We start from the raw sequence: 7553 nt of genomic DNA on the forward strand, positions 1-7553 counted from the left end.
TGGGTGCGCCAAGGCCTCCAACCACTACAAATGAACTCCAGACATATGCACTCCCTTGTGCATTTGACTAACGTGGGTCCTGGGGAATCGAACCTGGGTCCCTTGGTTTTGCAGGCAAACGCCTTAAGTGCTAAGCCATTCCTCCAGCCCATTATTAAGGATCTCTTTAAGGTTAAATCTCTAGGGCTGAAGGAGTCCTGGGTGGAGGGCAGGAAAGCCCACAAAGCATCCTCAGATCTCACAGTGAACCACTGGCCCAGGTTCTTTGGTGGGATCACGGCCTCCTTCCAGGGACAGATTATATAGGGTTACTGCTTTGGCCCCACAGTCTGGGAGCAGGGGAATGATGTTTCCCCCACCCAGACCATGAAAACCATGACAACCGTGAAGCCGAAGAGCTGCTTACACACGACATTCCGCGAAACAGGCATGGGGGAGGGATGTATCCACACGGTTCCTGATAGACATGTCTAGGCCCCAGGGTAACGGTTCCCCTCAGTTCAACCTCAAGTCTGAGTGGTCCCATTACAACCATGGATCCCTCTCGTGCCCTGAGCGGTCAGGGCGCTGCGGGTAGTCCCCAAACCCTTCACCATCATCCGGGTAAGGCTCGTGGTCCTGCACGTGCATACTATACTTCGTGGTGGTGGCTCGATCTTCTGGGGTCCTAGGGTGGGGCCCGGGCAGCCATGTCCTTGGTAAAGTGGGAGGCTGTCTGTGCCACTAATGGCACCTTGCTGCTTGTTGCCATTTGCAGCCACGGGACACCCAAGGGCCCTGCCCTGTTCCGGTACTGCGACTTTTAAGAAATAGGGCCTAGTGGGAGGGCCTTAGGTCAATTGAGGACAGTTCCTCACAAGGAATTGTGGAACCGGGATCTCTTACTGGATCCTGCCTGGTGACGTGATCGCTTCTGCATCCACGTGCTCCGGCCGCTCCCATACCGTCCACCATGGGTCCTCACGGAGGCTGAGCCAAGGCCGGCACCATGCCCTTGTTCCGGAAATGCGAACTAAGTAAACTCTTTCTCTGTAAAATTATGCAGCTTCTGGTATTTCATTCCAGTAATATGAAAATAGGCTCCTGCAGTTGCATGCACATTTGCTACAATTTGTTCAGCTAATCTTCTAGTAGTGTGTATCTCCTCTGTATTAAACTCCCAAGGCATGCAGTTTTTGCTGGGCATAGTGGTACATGCCCATAATCCTAGCTCTTGGGAAGGGGAAGTAGGAAAATCACTGCGTTTGAGGTCATCCTGGGCTACACAGTAAGTTCCAGGCCAGCCTAGGCAATATAAGACCCTGTCTCAAAAAAAAATAAAATAAAATAAAAATGCAAGCCAGGTGTGGTGGTGCATGCCTTTAATCCCAGCACTTGGGAGGCAGAGGTAGGAGGATCACTGTGAGTCCAAGGCCAGCCTGAGACTACATAGTGAATTCCAGGTCAGCCTGGGCTAGAATGAGACCTTACCTTGAAAAAAAGAAAATCAATTTTTGTTTCTGTTGAATAATCTTTGTTAAATCCCTTTCTAATACTGGAATTAGTGGTGTGGTGAGCATTCATGATGGTTCTTCACAGTAAGGCCGGAGTAGAAAAAGGGCCCAAGACCATTCCTGAATGCCAGGAAACATGAATATTGTAATCCTCCACGAAGTCACTCTGTCAGAGCCCTAGGAAAAGAGTCATGGTTGGTTTTATAGATCAATTTAAGGTCAAGTCATTGAAGAAGTTGGATATGGAAGGATTATGAGCTTCTCATAGAAGCATGATTTTAATGTAGCATTCATGGGGAAGGTCTGAGATGCCATGGATGCTTAATATGTTCCAGTATTTGATGCATAATAAGATACAACACTAGCTTATTAACAGCCCAGTGTAATTGAATTGCATCACACAAACACTCCTTGCCACACCACCCCAACATGTCTGGGTGCTCCCCACGGGTGGCCCAGGGAGTCTTAAGACCTTGGAAACAGTGGAGGCCCAGTTCTCATCCTACTCTCTCCCCAGCTGCTCCACCAGTAGCGTGGAGGAAGTCGAAGTGTGAATGTGACAAAGACCAGTAGCCGAGTCTCACTTCCTCCCTAAAGCTGATGTTGTGACATGTGCTGAGAAGCCAAGGACACCATGAGGAACAGACTGCCTTCTAGATGTGTGCTGTGAGGAAGCTGTTCTGGTTCCGCCTTCAGAAAGAGGGTCTTTGCTTCTTGTCACCATCATAGATGCTCAACAAACAGTTGTCAGTGGACGAAGCCCACTAACTGCCTAGGCTCCTAGACCCCCCCCCCCGGCGGAGGCTGCCTCTCCCTGATGCGCTCTGCAGGGGTCGCTCTCACCCACCTTTGCCTCAGCCTCAGCGGGGATGCAGCAGCTCCCACCCCTCTGCCCTTCCTCCCCTGGCCTTGCTGACTTGAGATTTATTTATCAGCAGGATCTGACCTCTTGGAAAGTCAGCAGTCCTCGCTCTGTCAACTGGTTTGCTGAGCCTGGCACGAGACAGGCATGTGGGGGCATCAAAGCACAAATCACATGCTGTGTGCTTCTTAGCTGGTTGATCTCCCAGTAGCCATGGACTGCCAGTAGAGTGGGCACTGTGGGAACCCTCGTCCTCTGTTGGGCCCTGGTTCTAGCTTGGCAGTCTTCGCCCTCTCATTGTAACTTACTTAAATTCTCTCCCTGGCAAGCAGCAGCTCCATGCAGGGCCCTCGTCCTCTTCTGAGATAATCTACCCCGGCTAGGAGTGTGTTGGTAAACCCAGAGCCAGCCGTGTTTTGTTTGGTTCTGTTTTCCCTGTGTTCAGCCTCCTCGGACCATGTCCTTCAGCCTCACGTGGGATTCCTGAAGACCCCAGTTTTACAGCACGTGATGCCACAGCTGTCATTTTATAACCCCCCCGGAGTCAGCCGCATCTGTAGCAAGGACAGAGCTTTGGTTCCACAAACCACAGACCATGCACCCAGGTAGGGACAGCTGTGGGGAGTCATTACCTTCCCTCTTCCACTGGCCCTGCCAGGGATTATTCCGCGGCTCAAGTAAGCATTGGAGAGAGGCGAGCTTCCTGGTCCCGCCCGGCCGTCAGCAGATGAGCTGCGACGGCAGCCCCAAGCCAGTTGGCCCAGGTTGTGGCCCAGACAGCCACACACCTCCTAGTTCCCACGCTCAGGCAGCAGGCCTGAAGCAGAACGGGTTTCATAATCCATAATCTCACCTCTGACGGTGCTTGTGCATAATGACCTGCCATTTGGTTCCCACATCACAATCATAGTATTTATCTATGCAAAACAGCACCTCATTAAAAAAAAAAAAAAAAGATGGAGCACATCACTAGTGGCCCAACCCCTCATTAGAGTAGAACTCACAGGCCCCGGGCACGCCCAGGGTGGAACCTGCACTCTGGTCAGGTGTTGGACCTACGGCTCTAGGTCTGTCCCCACCCTGGTCCCATTCCTCCTGAGCGAACTACCCTTCTCCCCGTATCTGTGTGGTGGGAAATGACCTATATAAGAGCCCTTTTGGGATTCAGAGATGGGTTCACTGGGGGACCCTCTCTCCTGCAAGAGCCCTTCTCCATATTCCCAATGTCTCCTGCCCAGCTTGTGCCATGACAGTTGCTGATCACTACTCAATTTTCACCTTGGTTTCTTTTCTTTTTTTTTTTAATATTTTTTTTTGTCATTTTTATTTCTTTATTTGAGAGTGACAGAGAGAGAGGGAGGGAAAGAGACAGATAGAAAGGGAATGGGCGCGCCAGGGCTTCCAGCCACTGCAAACGAACTCCAGACGCGTGCGCCCCCTTGTGCATCTGGCTAACGTGGGTCCTGGGGAACCGAGCCTCGAACCGGAGTCCTTAGGCTTCACAGGCAAGCGCTTAACCGCTACGCCATCTCTCCAGCCCTCACCTTGGTTTCTTACCCCAGTGGCAGTGTCCTAAGAACTCAAACCACATTACACTTCTCGGTGCTTGCCACAGATTTGGTCTTCATTAAGTAGCTGATTTTTTTTTTAATTTCATAATCAGGAATTTCATGATTGGTTCTCTGCCAACTGACTCCCCGCCCACTCTAACTGGAAGTACACGGTCCCTCCCGTGGCCTTAAGTGGTTTCCCCGATCCTTGCTATGCACATCTTCTGCCATATTCATTTTTAGTAATAATCTTGGGCTTTTTGCATTAACTGAATAACTTTAGACTGCAAGATTTAAGATATGTGGAAAAGAAAAATATTACAACCTTGTCCTCACTACACAGTACAGGGGGAAAAAGACATTCTAAAACATTACCATTACAAGTGAAACCCCAGATCATCCAACACCAGATACCAACATTCGCTCCCCCTGTAAAGATACCCATGTGACAAATGTGGTGGCCACACGCAATTTTTTTTTTTTTTTTTTACATTCTATCTCTCTGAGGTTTACCATCAGCATGTTCTGCAAGCCAGGGTCAGACCTGTGTTCTCAGCCTGGGTTCCACCCCCACACCACACCTGCTCCGTGCTCCAGTTTCTCTATCTGTCCACGGCGATAATCATACCCATGTCTTCCCCACTTCTGAGTGTGCAGATAAGTGAGATAAAAGTGAAGTGCTTGGAGCATCAGGGAGAGAGAGGTGCTAGGTAGATACCCAAAGCAGTGGGCAGGGCACAAAGCAGCAACGGGCAGCCATTGCAGGCTTCTCAGGCTAGGGAAGGGCATGCAGAGAGGGCTTCCTTCTCTAGGCCCAGGGCCCCGAGCCAGCTGACCCACACCATCAACCAGTCTCTGCCGGAGCACCCCCCCACAAGCCACATCAATACTTGCTGGATCCCAGCATCATCCTCAGGCCCCAGGAAACTCATTTCATCCACAAAATGAGCAGCTCCTCACCAGGCATTTCCTTCTCTCCAGAGGGTCAGAGCACTGCCACCCATACTGCAAGCCCCTCAGCCATGGTGGGGGGGGATGAAGAAATGGGGAGAAAAGGGATTCGCCTGCTGACATGCTCAGTGCCAGCAGCAACTGCCGGCACTACGGTTGGCGCCCTTGTGCCAAGTAAATAGCCAACAAAAACCTACCACAACTCTCTGCTCCCAGAAACCAGATGAGACGCAAGGTTAAAAACTACAAACTGACTAGCCTTCATCTCTGTCTGTGGCCTCACTGTGACTTCTCTTGCCATGCCTTCCCCACCACGGTGACTATAACCTCAAACGACAAGCTGAAATAAACCTTTGCGCCCTCGAACTCATTTTCTTAGGAATTTTCCCCAGAAATGAGAAAGGTAACTAAGAAAGCCCTTAAGAAAGTCAGTCTTGACAATGATCTGTACGGCGTCATCATTTTTAATGCTTTTAAGCGGACATTTTCCTGATGCACTAAGCAGTGGTACTTCACTGAATGTGATTTAAAAAAATTTTTTTGTTCATTTTTATTTATTTATTTGAGAGTGACACAAAGAGAGAAAGAGGCAGAGAGAGAGAGAGAGAAAGACAGATAGAGAGAGAGAGAGAGAGAATGGGCACACCAGGGCCTCCAGCCACTGCAAACGAACTCCAGACGCGTGTGCCTTCTTGTGCATCTGGCTAATGTGGGTCCTGGGGAATCGGGCCTTGAACCAGGGTCCTTAGGCTTCACAGGCAAGCGCTTAACTGCTAAGCCACCTCTCCAGCCCTGAATGTGACTTTTGAGTGGACATTTGTCAGATGCACTAAGCAGTGATACTTCATTGAATGTGACTTTTGGGTTAAAAAAAAAAAAAAAAACACAAACAGGACAGAAAAATCAAATAACAAACTGGGTAATTCCAACATGAGACTATCTACTCACACTCACACCAGAGGACTTCAAGTGTGGGGACAAAGTAGGAAAAGCAGAGTCCCTTCTGTCTGTCTGTCCCTGAGGCTCAAGAAGGGGCATGATGGAGAATAGACAGTCAATAGACGGTCATCAGGCCTGTGGTTTGCCTGAGATGAAATCACTTGGACCAGTGGAGGCCACTGCTCCGAAGCAGTAAGGTAGCGTGCATGAAGAGCGTGCCTGCTCAGTAGGTAATGGTTTACTAACACAGATGTTATCTCTGCTGACGGGAGACGTGACTGTCACCAGAAACTGTCCCCGACATGCTGAGTGCTTCCCACACTCCAGCCAGAGAGACGACACGGCACCCTAAGGTAGTGGGCAGGAAGTAGGGAAGCAGCTGGGAGCACCTCTCATCCACAGTCCTCCACCTCAAGGATGTGCTGTCTACTCCAAGCGCCCATCACCCATCCTGTGGCTAGTGTGCAAGACAGCCCTAGTGTGAACACCAGAACTATCCCAAAGAGTTTGTCCGGAAGGTAACTCCGCCCCCCAAGAATGCTGAGTTGGAGGCTTGGGTCTCAGGAGATGTGCAGATGAGGGCCAAGGGAGTCAGGACTAGAAAGCAGGGTCTTTAATGGGAGCCTCCTTGGTGAAGGAGAAAGAGTCGTGGGCTGGTGGCTGAGAGAGCTGGGATAGACCTAGTGGTAGAGCTCACCAATCAGCGTTTGTGTGAACTTGGGTGAGTCATTTCCTTCCTCTGTCCCTCGGTTTCCTCATCTGTAACACAACAGGATTACAGTAGTCCCCTTTTCCCCATGGAAGACAGTTTCCAAGAACCTCCCCCCCATACACACCGCATTTCTGAGACCATGTATAGCATGAAAACCTTCACATACTCTGCTTTTGCCTAAACATATATGCCTATGATTAAGTCTAGTTTAAGGGGCTAGAGTAATGGCTCAACATTTAAGGCACTTGCCTGAAATGCCTAACAACCCAGGTTTGACTCCCCAGTACCCATGTAAAGCTAGATACAGAAAGTGGTGCATGTATCTGAAGTTTATTTGTAGTGGATGAAGGTCCAGGTATACTCATTCTCCCCCCCCCCCACCGCCTTTCTCTCTCTCATTCTCTCTCTCCTTGCAAATAAATAAATAATTTTTTTTTTAATTTTTTGGTTTGTCGAGGTAGGGTCTCACTCTAGCTCAGGCTGACCTGGAGTTCACTATGCAGTCTCAGGGTAGCCTTGAACTCATAGCGATCCTCTTACCTCTGCCTCCTGAATGCTGGGATTAAAGGCGTGCGCCACGACGCCTGGCAATAAAATATTTTTTAAAGTTTAAATTAGGCATAGTAAGCCTGGTGTGATGGTTCACTTCTTTTTTTTTTTTTTTTTTTTTGGCAGGGTGAGGTTTTGAAGGTAGGATCTCACTCTAGCCCAGGGTTGACCTGGAATTCCTATGTAGTCTCAGGCTGGCCTTGAACTCATGACCACCCTCCTACCTCAGCCTCCCAAGTGCTGGGATTAAAGGTGTGCACCACCACAACCAGAACAAGTTCAAAAAAAATTGGGGGGAGTTTTTGAGGCAGGGTCTCACTCTAGCTCAGGCAGACCTGGAATTCACTGTTTTCTCAGGGTAGCCTCAAACTCACAGCTATTCCCCCTACCTCTGCCTCCCAAGTGCTGGGATTAAAGGCGTGTGCCACCACACCAGCTTTAATGGGTTCACATCTTAAATCCCAGCACTTGGGAGGCTGACATAGGAGGATACTCGT

General features: G+C 49.7%; 1 pseudogene; it reads right to left on the reverse strand.

Annotated features, from left to right (window-relative positions):
* Nucleotides 1–231: 231 nt before the first annotated feature.
* On the reverse strand, nucleotides 232–942 carry LOC101597735 (annotated as a pseudogene).
* Nucleotides 943–7553: the final 6611 nt, after the last annotated feature.

This window comes from Jaculus jaculus, chromosome 7, assembly GCF_020740685.1.
Source record: "Jaculus jaculus isolate mJacJac1 chromosome 7, mJacJac1.mat.Y.cur, whole genome shotgun sequence".
Classification (NCBI taxonomy): Eukaryota; Metazoa; Chordata; class Mammalia; order Rodentia; family Dipodidae; genus Jaculus; species Jaculus jaculus.